Source organism: Ovis canadensis, chromosome 1 (genome assembly GCF_042477335.2).
Source record: "Ovis canadensis isolate MfBH-ARS-UI-01 breed Bighorn chromosome 1, ARS-UI_OviCan_v2, whole genome shotgun sequence".
Taxonomy (NCBI): domain Eukaryota; kingdom Metazoa; phylum Chordata; class Mammalia; order Artiodactyla; family Bovidae; genus Ovis; species Ovis canadensis.
Window position 1 is genome coordinate 38,806,871 of NC_091245.1, and position 14,903 is coordinate 38,821,773.

The 14,903-nt window shown below is 39.5% G+C and overlaps 1 protein-coding gene across 10 annotated transcripts in view; it reads left to right on the top strand.

Annotated features, from left to right (window-relative positions):
- The first annotated feature begins 10,360 nt into the window (after positions 1–10,360).
- ATG4C (autophagy related 4C cysteine peptidase) overlaps positions 10,361–14,903 on the top strand; it is a 99,822-nt gene continuing 95,279 nt past the window's right edge. For 4 of the 10 annotated variants that reach the window (XM_069562980.1, XM_069562593.1, XM_069562534.1 and 1 more), the window contains exon 1: positions 10,361–10,531. The gene's annotated coding sequence lies outside the window, so the exon portion shown is untranslated. Of the gene's footprint in view, positions 10,579–14,903 lie in introns of all 10 variants that reach the window. The other 6 variants (XM_069562894.1, XM_069562761.1, XM_069562633.1 and 3 more) reach the window with 5 other exon arrangements.

Sequence of the window (14,903 nt, forward strand, 5' to 3'; positions counted from 1 at the left end):
ATGAAGATTTACTCTTGGGTTTTCTTCTGACAAATGTATTGTTTTAGCTCTTACATTTAAGTCTATGATCTATTTTGATTTGATATTTGTGTAAGGCATGAGGTACAGGTCTAAATTGATTGCTTTGCAGTTGGTCCCAGAACCACTGAAAGGGAATCCATGGTGGCTCAGAGGTAAAGAATCCACCAACAAAGTTGGAGGACTCATATTTCCCAATTTCAAAAGTTACTGAAAAGCTACTGTAGTCAAAGACAGTGGTACTGGCAGAAGGATATATATATAGAATTGCAAGTCCAGAAATACACCCATATATTTATGGGCAATTGATACTTGGCAAGGATGCCACCACAGTTTACTGGGGAAATAATGATCTTTTTAAAAAATGGTGATATAAAAACTAAATGCACATGCAGAAAAATGAAGTCATATCATAGACCAAAAAGAACTGCAAATGGATCAATCAAAGCCCTAAGTGTAAGGGCTAACTCTACAATATTCTATCTTCCTATCTTGCCAAAAAATACTTTTATAGCAACAAAGTTAAAAATTGTTTGAATTTATGGTTTTATATGACTGAATGTCATCAAAATAGAAAAGATGATTGAATTTAATTATTACTGTACATATTTGTATAGTTTGTCAATGGATTGGCAATGTCTGGATTAGTAACAAAAAAAGATATATATAACCCATAATTTATTGTTCAGTCACTAATTCGTGTCTGACTCTTTGCAACCCCATGGACTGCAGCACACCAGGCTTCCCTGTCCTTCACTATCTCCCAGAGTTTGCTCAAACTCATGTCCACTATGTCAGTGATGCCATTCAATCATCTCATCCTCTGTCACCCTGTCTCCTCCTGCAGAAATTATTGCATGATTTGTTAGCTTGCTAGGACTGCCATAACAAAGTACAACAAAAATTGTCAGTTAAACATTAGAAATTTATTGTCCCACAGTTCTGGAGGTCCATGATCAATGTGTTGGCAGGACTACGCTCTTGATGACGGTTCTAGGAAAGGATCTGTTCCAGGTTTTTCTCCCAGCTTCCAGTAGTTCCTTGGCTTGTGACAAAATAACTCCAGTCTTCAAGTGGTGTTTTCCCTGTGTGAATATCTCTTTGTCCAAATTTCTCCCTTTTAAAAGATCATCAGTCCTATTGGATTAGTGATCCACCCTACTGCAGTGTGACTTCAGCTTAATTACATCTGCAAGGACTCTATTTTCAAGTAAGATCATATGATGAAGCAATGGGGGTCAGGATTTCAACAAATGACTTTCAGGAGGGATGCAGTTCCATCAGTAACACATACTTTTCTCATAAAGTTAATATTCTTGCCTTCATTTCCCCAAAATAATTAGTGATACTCACACCATCACCAATCATAAAAGAAAAAAAAAAAGACAAGGCACAGCAGGGTAAATAGTTTAAGATTGACTAATTTGAATAATTCCAGTGGGCTCTGGGATGATTTAGAGCAGGGGAGATACTGGTTTAGTGTGAGAGTTAGATGAGATGGTTGAGGGTATAGACTCAGGATTGATTGATTGGTTTGCACATTAAAGGCATGCTCAGTAGATGAATGTAGGAATTAGGTAGCCTTTGGAGGAGTATTCTCTCCCTGGGTCTGTGAGGTCCCCAAGTTCCAGAGCATCAAAAATATAGAAAATAGGGCCTGGTCTCTGCACTCAAGCAAGGAGATTGTGGCATCAGCTAGTTCCAGGTGATTTGAGCTCCAGTCAGGGTGATCAAGGTTGTTGGCAGTGACTGGGGAAGAAAGTCTGCATTAAATGCAATACTGATGACACCATTGGGGACCTTAAGAAGCTGATCACAGCTCAAACTGGCACTAGATGGGAAAAGATGGTATTGAAAAAATGGTACATGATTTTTAAAGACCACCTGTCTCTGGGGGACTATAAAACCCATTATAGGATGAAACTGAAACTTTATTACCAATAGAGGAGAATTCCTCTTCCCTGCCCTTTCCTCTTCTCCCACATTCCTCCCCCCACCTCAACTAATATGGATGCTTGTTTTTGGAAACTCATGTTGATAAAAACTTAGAGACTGAAAAAAAAAAAAGAATACAGCAAAAAACAAAACAAAACAAAACAAAACCACAGCTAATACAAGATTTGACCTGTGATGAATGGATGCCAAAGAGGCAAACACAGAATCTAATAAAATATAGTTAGAACAACTTGATCCCTACTGGGATGCTATATCAAAAAATGAAAAATATTAAGTGTTGTAATATGTGCTGGAAAAGATGTAGAGAAGCGGGAACCTTCACACATTGCTGATGGAATATAAAATGGTGCAGTTGCTGTGAAAGATTTCTACAATTTATCAAAAAGTAAAACAGAGTGATCATATGATCTAGTAATTCCACTACCACATATACACCCAACATAATCAAAAACAGGAATGTAAACAGATACTTGTGTGCTAGTGTTCATTGCAGCATTATTCACATATCCAAAGAGTGTAAATAACCCAAGTGTTCATCAACAGATGAATGGGTAAACAAGTGGCATATTCTTACAATAGAACATTATTCAGCCATAAAAAGGATATAGTACTTATATATGCGACATCATAAATGAACCTATAAAACCCTAAGCTAAGAGAAAAAAGCCAGACAAAAAGACCGTATGTTTATGATTCCATTTATATGAATTAACCAGAATAAGCAAATCCATAGAAAGAGAAAGTATACTACTAGTTTCCAGAAACTAGTGGAAGGAGTAAATAGAGAATGACTGCTTAATCAATATGAGGTTTCTTTTAAGGGTGATAAAAACATTTTAGAACCAGATAGTAGTGACAGCTGCCCAACATTGTGAATTTACTAAACAGCACTGAATTGTATAATTTGAAATGGTTGAAATGATAAATTTCATGTTATCTGTATTTTGCAACAAAAACAACAAACATCACACACACACACACACACACACACAAAGCCCATCTTCTGTTGGGTATTTCAGGTTTTAATGTGACAGTGAGAACTTTCAGTTCAGTTCAGTTCAGTTCAGTCGCTCAGTTGTGTCCAACTCTTTGCAACCCCATGAATCACAGCACACCAGGCCTCCCTGTCTATCACTATCTCCCGGAGTTCACTCAAGACTCAAGTCCATTGAGTCCGTGATGCCATCCAGCCATCTCATCCTCTGTCGTCCCCTTCTCCTCCTGCCCCCAATTCCTCCCAGCATCAGAGTCTTTTCCAATGAGTTAACTCTTCACATGAGGTGGCCAAAGTACTGGAGTTTCAGCTTCAGCATCATTCCTTCCAAAGAACACCCAGGACTGATCTCCTTCAGAATGGACTGGTTGGATCTCCTTGCAGTCCAAGGGACCCTCAAGAGTCTTCTCCAACACCACAGTTCAAAAGCATCAATTCTTCGGCACTCAGCTTTCTTCACAGTCCAACTCTCACATCCATACATGACTCCTGGAAAAAGCATAGCCTTGACTAGACGGACCTTTGTTGGCAAAGTAATATCTCTGCTTTTCAATATACTATCTAGGTTGGTCATAACTTTCCTTTCAAGGTGTTAGCGACTTTTAATTTCATGGCTGCAGTCACCATCTACAGTGATTTTGGAGCCCCCCAAAATAAAGTCTGACCCTGTTTCCACTGTTTCCCCATCTATTTCCCATGAAGTGATGAGGCCAGATGCCATGATCTTCGTTTTCTGAATGTTGAGCTTTAAGCCAACTTTTTCACTCTCCACTTTCACTTTCATCAAGAGGCTTTTTAGTTCCTCTTCACTTTCTGCCAGAAGGATGGTGTCATCTGCATATCTGAGGTTATTGACATTTCTCCCGGCAATCTTGATTCCAGCTTGTGCTTCTTCCAGTCCAGTGTTTCTCATGATGTACTCTGCATATAAGTTAAATAAGCAGGGTGACAATATACAGCCTTGATGTACTCCTTTTCCTATTTGGAACCAGTCTGTTTTTCCATGTCCATTTCTCACTATTGCTTCCTGACCTGCATATAGGTTTCTCAAGAGGCAGGTCAAGTGGTCTGGTATTCCCATCTCTTTCAGAATTTTCCACATTTTATTGTGATCCACACAGTCAAAGGCATTGGCATAGTCAATAAAGCAGAAATAGATGTTTTTCTGGAACTCTCTTGCTTTTTTGATGATCCAGCAGATGTTGGCAATTTGATCTCTGGTTTCTCTGCCTTTTCTGAAACCAGCTTGAACATCTGGAATTTCACGGTTCATGTACTGTTGAAGCCTGGCTTGGAGAATGTTGAGCATTACTTTACTAGCATGTGAGACGAGTGTACTTTGTGTGGTAGTTTGAGCATTCTTTGGCATTGCCTTTCTTTGGGATTGGAATGAAAACGGACCTTTTCCAGTCCTGTGGCCACTGCTGAGTTTTCCAAATTTGCTGGCATATTGAGTGCAGCACTTTCACAGCATCATGTTTCAGGATTTGAAATAGCTCCACTGGAATTCCATCACCTCCGCTAGCTTTGTTTGTAGTGATGCTTCCTAAGGCCCACTTGACTTCATATTCCAGGATGTCTGGCTCTAGGTGAATGATCACACCATTGTGATTATAAAACTAGAGTAGGCTCATTAAAAAACAGACTTTTGACATTCATCAGTAAAATTTGTGTACTTATTGAGTAAATAATAACCTTTAACTATCTGCTGAGACTTAATAAACAAAATCCTTGCCAGCTTCTGTGTTCCTATAGACAAGTCAAAAAGAATTAATACAAAGAAGAATTCTCTTTTGGCTGTCTTTTTACCTTAAAATGTGTAAATGGTTTTTCTAATTTTATTTAAAAGCTACAGTTTTGTGATATTCACATTTAATATTAATATTAACTTAATATTAATCTTAAATTAGTAGTCTTTTCTGAACATTCCTCCAATTCAAAGTTTGAGTCCTGGGTTTGGTTCAAGTGACAACCGGTCAGTATTAGACTCCTCCCTCTTCCTCTAAGCTAACTGAATTCCTTGGTCTCCAAACACCCCAAATAGTTGATTTTCTATCAAAAGAAAGAGAGAGATATTATTTTTATTATTTTATTTACCTATTTACTTGTTTGGCTGTGCTTGGTCTTAGTTGCTTCAAGCAGAATCTTTGATCTTTAATTGCAGCATGTGGGATCTAGTTCCTTGACAAGAGATCAAACCCAGACCCCCTGCATTGGGAGCATGGCGTCTTAGCCACTGAACCATCAGGAAAGTCCCTCTTCATTTATTTTTATTGTAGCAAAATACACATAAAATATACAATTTTAACCATTTTAAGTTACAGTTCAGTGACACCAAGTACATTCATATTGTTGTGCAACCCTCACCATGTCGCTAACACCATTCATTCAGAGACTAAGTTCTGGTCCACAAACACTTGCCTGTAGGAGGTTCAGTACTTGAGAAAGAATTTGTAATAAACCAGACCTTCTAGGATGGGTAGCTCCAGAAAAAAAAAAAAAAAGAAATCTTACAAAATCCATTCTATCTTGCAAAATTGAAACTATATACATTAAATAATGACTGTTCCTTTCTCTCCCCCAGTCCCTGGTAATCAGCATTCTACTTTCTATCACTGTGAATGGGACTACTCTAGATAAGTCAGGTTAGTGAAATTCTACAGTACAGTTGACCCCTAAACAACATGGGTTTAAACTGAATGGGTCCACTTATTCTCAGATTTTTTTTTTTCAATAGTAAATACTACAGTGATACATACTCCAAAGTTGGTTGAATCTGTGGATGCAGAACTGTGGTTATATAGGGCTGGCTACAAGTTACGTGTGCAGATTTTCAACTGCATGGGGATGGGTGCCCTAACTCCATTGTTCCAGGGTGAATTGTATTTGTTTTGTTGTGAATGGCTGATTGGCTTATTTGACTCAGTATAAGGTCCTCAAATTTCATCCATATTGTAGCATGTATCAGAATTTCCCACTTTTTAAAAAAGTAATAATGGTACATTATGTCTGTACATCACATTTTGCTTATCCATTCACCTGTTGATGGACCCTTGGCCTGCATCCACCTTTTTCCTGTTGTGAATAATGCTACCGTGACGAGAGTACACAATATGTATTGCTTTTTGTTAGAGAGAAAATCTTTTTCCAGAAGTTTTTCTTCCCTTCTGCCTCGGCAGATTTTCCCTCACATATTATTGCCTGAAATTATCTCACGTGTTCATGCTTAAACCAAGAGAAATAGGCCACAGTGTTTGCTTTAGAGTCTATATGTGAAGCAATTCACAATTTATGACTCATAGGGCTTGGGTGGGGGTTATTTGTCTTCTGAAACTCTTGGCTGTGAGGACTCTGAGTTCCACTTTAAAAGAGAACCTAAGTCAGTGAATTATACTCTTGGCTGCCAAGACTAGTGAAGGCTACATATACAAGTTCGGGTGAACTGCAGATTCATATAGGATTTCTATTTTTAAACCTTGAAGCTGGTGAATACTACCTCATGTTTCTGGCTGGTCATCATTTTTTCTTTTTAAAATGTATTTTTTAAATTTTGGGCTGTGCTCACTCTTCATTGCTGTACACAGGCTTTCTCTAGTCAGGAGGTACTCTTTGTTGCAGTACGTGGACTATGCCTAGCGGTGGCTTTTCTTGTTGCAGAGCAGGGCCTCTAGGTGTGCTGGCTCGGTAGTTTCAGTTTGTAGGCTCAGTAGTTGTGGTGCACAGGTTTAGCTGCCTAGTAGCACATGAAATACTCCCAGATCACGGACTAAACCCATGTTAGCAAGGGATTCTCAATCACTGGGCCACTAGGGAAGCCTGATCATCATCTCTTTTGTGTTTATTCCCATCATGCTTCCTTTCTTATGACCCAATCTCCCACTACTTTTCTCCATTTGAAATCTTTCCATTCTCTCTCTGATGCTCTCATTTCCTGCTTCCAGATTCCTCTCACTGAACTCTTTTTTCAAAAAAAATTTATTTATTTGCCTGACCTGGATCTTTGTTTCTGCGCACGAGCTTTCTCTCTAGTTATGGCAAGTGGGGGCTACTCGCTAGATGCGGTGCGCGGGCTTCTCATGATGGTGACTTCTCTTGCTGTGGAGCACAGGCTCTAGGTGCTGGGCTTCAGTAGATGCAGCTCACAGGCTCAGTTGCCCCGCGGCATGTGGAATCTTCCCAGATCAGGGATTGAATTCACATCCCCTGCATTGGCAGGTAGACTCCCAATCACTGGACCACTGGGAAAGTCCAACCCATGGAATTCTTCCTTCACTTTCTGGTCTTAATAAATGCTGACTCTTCTCTGAAGATTCTGTCTCCCTGCAATTTTTTTGAATTTATGCTTTTTTGTCTTTCTGATCTCATTTACTCATAAACACCCAGTCCAGGTATCTGACTCTCTCCTTATTTTTCAATGCTACAACTAAACCAGGAACCCTCTATTTTTATGTAAAACTCCTGTTCCTTTCAAAATTTCATGATATTTACTTATACTGTTCTCCACCTCCCTCATTTCTGTCACCTTTTGGCTTCTTGGTTACTAGTTCAGATCCCTACCCACCTGGTTCATAATCTTATCTATGCCCATGATTTAAACTCTTACTTAAAGCTAATGAGTCCCAAAGCTATATAGTCAGCTCAAATCTTCCCCTTAAGCGCCATAGCTAATTGCCTCCTGGGCATCGCCCTCTGGTGGTGCTTAAACATTCTGACTCAACAGGTAGAAAATTGAAAAAAACCCTTTGCTTTCTCCCTTCCTTATCCCATCCTTCCTCTGAGTTCTACTGTCCTAATATATCTGAGCAGTTTTTTAAAATCTTTTCTTATTACTATGTATTTCAGATCTCCCATTTTCTTAAAATCTGATTTATGAAAACAATCTCCTAAGTTTTCTTTCCATTCCAAGCCATTCTCTATAATCCTGCAACCAGCAGTCAAAAATGCAATCTGTCATTCCCTAAATGGTTTCCTTTATAAACAGTTTAAAGTTCAAGATTGTTACCATGGTATACAAGTGCCTGTGTGTGTGCTAAGTTGCCTCAGTTGTGCCTGACTCTTTCTGACCCTGTGGACTATAGCCCACCAGGTTCCTCTGTCCATGGGATTTTCCAGGCAAGAATACTGGAGTGGGTTGCCATGCCTTGTTCCAGGGGAATTTTCCCAACCCAGGGATCAAACCCACATTTCCTGCATGGCAGGAGGATTCTTTACTGCTGAGCCACCGAGGAAGCACAGAATATACAAGTCACACTTCCTAAAATTATGTGATTCAAAAAAAGACTTCAGTGCCTAGGCAGAGTGCTTTGCCTCAGCAGTACTTATGTATTTGTTGAAAAAAAAAAAAATGAACATCTGGTCTAATTTTGACTCCTATGCAGTTTTCAATTGGCTGAATAGGAGTCAGTTTAGAGGAGAGAATATTGCTGAGTGCTGCAGCTGTAAGAATCTCTTTTAAAAACCTGAAGTCTGTTACATAAATTATGTACTCTTTAGACTCCCATGTTCATTTATACAATTGATCATCGAAACTGCTTTAGAAATATGTGTATCAAATATTTAGCATATTTCAAAGCTTCCTTAATAACATCCCTAATAAGTGGATCTAATTATGTGTTTATTTACTACAAACACCTATGAATAGCAGATAACCTAATTATAGTTTATTATTACCTCTGAATCATTCCAATGAAAATGTTTTCTCTCATAGAGTTCACATTGCTATGGTGCATGAGTATAGAAAGCAGCAGATTGTTTTCCATGATAGTAGGTTTTAAATATTTACCTGCTTGTGCTGAATAATTTAGCACTCGGGAGTTGGATAGATGCCATGCCAAGGTTACAGAATATATTTCCCCTCTGTGACTTCTATGTGAAGTTGTAAAAGTGGAAAGTATTCTACTGTTTTACTAACCAATTAAAATTTGTTTTGTACAAGTGAATCCACAGAATACCAATGTTTGTGGTATACAAAATTTTATTTTGTAAAATTACCATATTAATTAAAGAATAAAAGCATTGTTTCTCACATCCTGTTATTGTATAATATTAAAAATAAAATTTATTTGCTCTTGTAGTCTAAGACTTTATGAAAGTAACAAAAAAATCATCCAGACAGCTTGTTAAATGTATATTATCTGTCCTAAGAAATCAAAACAGAGTTCTGTATTTTAAAATGTGGATCCACCAGCTGTCTAATCAGGCAAGAAAAGAGTTCTTTTGTTCACTCACTCTAATAAATGTTACATCTTACTATATTCATTGTGTGATTGGTTATTTGGTTGCTCTACTGCATAACAGAAAATAAATAGTTGTGCAGTTACCTGTTTTTGTGAGAATAATAAAAATAATTCAAACCATTAAACACATAAAAAAATGAAAACGTTTTCAAATCAAATTTTGAACTTTTCAACTCTGCATTCTGAAGGATTTTCTTTCCCATGTGGTTTCATAGTCCGCTAGTACAGACTGTTAATTTTTCACTTCTAGCTCTTACTGTAATTCCCTACGCAATTCAGAAGCATGTCTCGTAGCCCTTGTTCCAGCAAATCTTACAGCATTACACTCTGCAGTAATTTAGTATTTCTCTCAACACACCTTATGAAAGAGGATAAAAATTTCCATTTCATAAAAAGCCTTCGCAGACTGTTCTGTTTCAATTCTGGAAAATAATCTAAACATGGAAAATGAAAGCACATATTCCTTGATATTTTATAAGTATTTACCTATAGCCCCTTCCGAATACTTTTACAAAAAGAAAAGAAATACTTGTATTTTTTACCAAAGTGGAGCTTGGTAGAAAGGTCTACATTAATGTAAAGGATTTAGTGAGTCTTCTGAAACCGCTTTTGGGGTCTGCGGGTGTTTCGGGGAGAGTGAGAAATAAACGGCACAGTGCATGCTGGATCTTGTAGTTCCCGCGTTCGAGGAGAGGGCGTGGTGTTCACGGCACGCTGGGAGTTGAAGTCTGTTCAACAGGAACTCCAGGCAGGAATGATGTTTTGTCTATCAGAGACACCGCTTATAGGTGGATACTTTCCCTTGGTTCTGTGCTTGCTATATTGGTGGCTTACAGTCTGAGTGGCGAAAGGAGCGAAAAAAGGATGGATGAAGTAAATAGATCAGGGGCCTGTCACTATGGCTCTTGCACAGTACAGTTCAGTTCAGTCGCTCAGCCGTGTCCGATTCTTTCGACCCCTTGGACTGCAGCACGCCAGGCCTCCCTGTCCATCACCACCTCCCTGAGTTTACTCAAACTCATGTCCATTGAGTCGGTGATGCCATCCCACCATCTCATCCTCTATCTTCCCCTTCTTCTCCCGCCTTCAATCTTGGCCAGCCTCAGGGTCTTGCCATTGGTCTGGCTATTGCTGCCGCCAATCAATAGGCTTTAATGCCCCGGAAGTGGCTGACCTACTAGGCTTGAAGCGGGTGAGGTGGGGCGTTTCTCTGACTACGGCGGCCGGGGAGCTCGAGGAGCCTGTGGCTGCGGCGCTGAGGTCGGAGAGTCGGCTTGTATGCGGGCTGCTTTTGCGGCGGCTGCTGCTGGAGCTGGAGCATTTCCCGGTTGGTGGCTCCTGCACATTGTTTACACTTCTCCAGTTCTCTTTTTGGTGAGGGAGCGACTTGAGGTTCTTCTCCTGACTCTGCTAGCTCAGGAGAAGGTTGGGACTTAGTGTCTCTGGTCCCCTCTAAAGATCGGGTTTCCTTGAGGAAGAAGTGGGGGCGCGGGGGGGAGTCGGGTCTTGCCCTCAATGGAAACCCTGTGGCCAACCTTTTCGGCTCTCTGAGGGTTTTGCCGTCACCCTAACCTCTCCTTTCTGGTATCATTTTTCTGACTCCTTGCCCTTCCTGGGCTCCAGAGCTAACTAAGCCTAAGCCTTCCTGTGGGAAGCTGTTTCCCCGCCTCTAGAGGGTTTTCTTGGGTGTTTCAGGCACGATCTCTTTTCTCCTCAGTTCTTGCATCTATTTAGCTCCTTCCCTATTTCTTTCCGATTAAAACAAGAAGAAAATAAACAAACAAACCCAAATCAGATCCTCAAGATTTTAATCTTCTCATTCCTCACTCCTTTATCCCTTTTTAGGCCTTTGTTACTGCTTCAGACACTTAATATATTTGCCCGAATATCTTAATGCTTTTCCATCCAGACCTTAACAGTTTACTCACTCAATCTGGTTCCTACTCGTCCTCAACCCTTCCACCTCCATCCACATCTCAGGGCTTTTAGATTGGAGGTTCAGATACATTGTTAGGATAACTGGTGAATACCAGAGACGTCAACGAATCAGCTAAATGTGACTCTAGGCGTTTATGCTTAAGATCTCTTTGGCTTACTTTTTCGGTTTGTTTTGATTATTTTCCCACAAGGGGTTACTGCTACCCCATGGTTAGAGGAGAATACCACCTCTTAGATCTGCTTGTATCTGAAATACTTAGATGGGATCTTATTCTCTTTTCCTACTCAAGACATATATCCCCAGTGGAATTTTTGTGATGACTTTATGTCAATTAATAGCAGATAGACACAATTAATAGTAGATAGACACAATGGCTCTTTCCTCCTTTGTTGTTTATGATTGGTGATTAGATTGTGAGTCATTGAAAGTACCCAGAGGGACTGGAAAAGCTTTGAAAGGAAAAGTTTGTGTATATACCAATTTACAAGGTGAAAGTGTCTTCCCTGAACAAGGGAGAGTTTCTAATTAGTTCAATAATCTGATGCTATGTTGAATTAATAATCTCACTGTAAAATTCTGGGAACTGTTTAAAGTTAAAAAGTAGCCAGTATAAGAAATAGGTTTGTAAAAACAGTTTAAAACCCATTTTAACTGATCCTCTTTTTTTCCCTGTAAAATGGAATACAAATATATTGAAGAGTTTATTTGTTATGATTATTTATCACATATTTCTATATATTTTGATAGAGCTGGTAAAACTGCTTTTTATAATTTATCACTCACTAGTGTTTTGTAGACAGAAACTTTTGTACTTCCTGGCTTTCTGGGGACCATGTAACTTCAGTAACTTTGCAGCTTTCTTTTATTCTCAGTATTTTACTACTCTAATAGTAAAATTATTGTTCTTCTTTAGGAATTAAATATAATCTCTATGTGTCAGTAAAGTATAAATATTAATACTTGTATACTGACTATTGGTGGGGGTTATTCCTAATTAATCAGAAATGGTTTCAACCATGCTTAAGATTGAGGGTGAATGTACATATAATATTTCAGAATTAACTCACTCATGAATTCTTTATTGGATAAATGATAAGGTTAAACACTGCTCAAACTTTTTATATTTTTCCTGGGATTTTGTTCATTTAATAGGCATTTATTGAATGCTTCTCACTGTTTAACTGTTGTCACACTGTCATCAAAAGATTTACTGAGGGCATCCTCTGGTCCTCAGCTCTGTACTAGATGCTTTAAAACATTATTGCACTGAATCATTATAACAACTTATTGTGCTATTGAGTATTATTTACATTTAGCAGATGAAGAAACTGAAGCTCAAGGAGTTCAAGTCATTTAATCCAGTTCCTCTTGACTCTTCCCTCTTACTATAGCTGCAAAGATTTGTTCTATACCCTGGAGTATATTATTGTTGTGCAGTTGCCAAGTCGCATCCAACTCTGTGACCACATGGCCTGCAACATGCCAGGCTTCCCCTTCCTTCACTGTCTCCTGGAGTTTACTCAAACTCATGCCCAGTGAGTCAGTGATGCCATCCAACCATCTCATCCTCTATCGCCCTCTTCTCCTTCTGCCTTCAATCTTTCCCAGCCTCAGGGTCTCTTCCAATGAGTCGTCTCTTCCGTCAGGTGGCCAAAGTATTGGAACTTCAGCTTTAGCATCAGTCCTTCCAATAAATATTCAGGGTTGATTTCCTTTAGGATGGACTGGTTGGATCTCCTTGCAGTCCAAGGGACTCTCAAGAATCTTCTTCAGCACCACAGTTCGAAGGAATCAGTTCTTTGGTGCTCAGCCTTCTTTATTGTCCAACTCTCACATTCATACGGAGAAGGCAGTGGCACCCCACTCCAGTACTCTTGCCTGGAAAATCGCATGGACAGAGGAGACTGGTAGGCTGCAGTCCATGGGGTTGCTAAGAGTCGGGCACGACTGAGCAACTTCACTTTCGCTTTTCACTTTCATGCATTGGAGAAGGAAATGGCAACCCACTCCAGTATTCTTGCCTGGAGAATCCCAGGGACAGAGGAGCCTAGTGGGCTGCCATCTATGGGGTTGCACAGAGTTGGACATGACTGAAGTGACTTAGAAGCAGCAGCAGCAGCAGCACATTCATACACGACTACTGGAAAAACCATAGCTTTGATTATATGGACCTTTGTTGACAAAGTGTTATCTCTGCTTTTTAACATGCTGTCTAGGTTTGTCATGGCTTTTCTTCCAAGGAGCAAGTGTCTTAATTTCATGGCTTCACTGTCTGCAGTGATTTTGGGGCCCAAGAAAATTAAGTCTGTCACTGCTTCCACTTTTTTCCCTGTCTGTTTGCCATGAGGTGATAGGACCAGCTGCCATGATCTTCATTTTTTGAATGTTGAGTTTTAAGCCAGTTTGTCTGTTCTCTTTTACCCTTGTCAAGAGGCTCTTTATTTCCTCTTCACTTTTTGCCATTAAAGTGGTATCATCTGTGTTTCTGAGGTTGTTGATATTTCTCCCAGCAGTCTTGATTCTAGCTTGTGAGTCATTCAGCCCAGCATTTTCATGAGGTACTCTGCAGTTCCATTCAGTTCAGTTCAGTTGCTCAGTCGTGTCTGACTCTTTGTGACCCCATGAGCTGCAGCACGCCAGGCTTCCCAGTCCATCACCAACTCCTGGAGCTTGCTCAAACTCATGTCCATCAAGTTGGTGATGCCATCCAACCATCTCATCCTCTGTCATCCCCTTCTCCCGCCTTCAATCTTTCCCAGCATCAGGGTCTTTTCCAATGAGTCAGGTCTTTGCTTCAGGTGGCCAAAGTAATGGAGCTTTGGCTGTACTTTGCATTTAAGTTAAATAAGCAGGCTGACAGTGTACAGCCTTGACATACTCCTTTCCCAATTTTGAACCAGTCCATTGTTTCATGTCTGGTTCTAACTGTTGCTTCTTGACCACATACTAGAGAGCATTAATTCAGTAGATACTTACTAAGCAGCTATTATGTACCAGATACTCTTCTAGGTGCTTGGAATATAACAGTGAACAAAAGGGACAAAAATCCTTTCTCTTAGGGAGTTTACACTCTATCAGAATGTATGACATGTAAACCTTGCCTTCAGGAAACAGAAAATACAACCAATATGGGGGACTTCCCTTGTGGCTCAGATGGTAAAGAAAATGCAACCAATATGCGTTAGATTTCATCTGTTTTAGAATGTTAAGGTTGAAAGATTAACTAGGGGATATTTCATGAAGATGAAATATGATCTAGAGCTAAAGTATTGAGTAGGAATTTGGTAGATAAAAATTGGGAGGAAAGTAGTTCCAGTTTGAGGCATAAAATGAGCAAAATTCTAAATTATAGGAAAGAGATTAGCAGAAAGCACAGATTGCTGGACTGTTTGGTATCTTTAGTTCTTTGCATATAGGTGCACAGTGTTGGTTGAATTTGAAGCAAATATTTAAATGAATGAAGCTAGGGCAAGAACTCAGCAGGCAACGTGGAATTAGATAGGTGTAGTGTCATTGTTCTGGGATTTAAGGAAAAGATTTGATAGCTGTTGGTGAAAGAACCAGTAGGCACTGTTAATTATTGAATACCGGCAGTAGCAGAGTAGCCAATGGAAAAGGGAGGTTAGCCTACCAAGTTTGAACTGAGTGAGCCAGATTTACCTGTTTCATCAAATAATGAGGTTTTTTCCCCTTGTTTACGTCAAGATGTGCTATTATTTTATGAACTGCTATGAAAGAAAAAAATTGCCAATTAAGCATA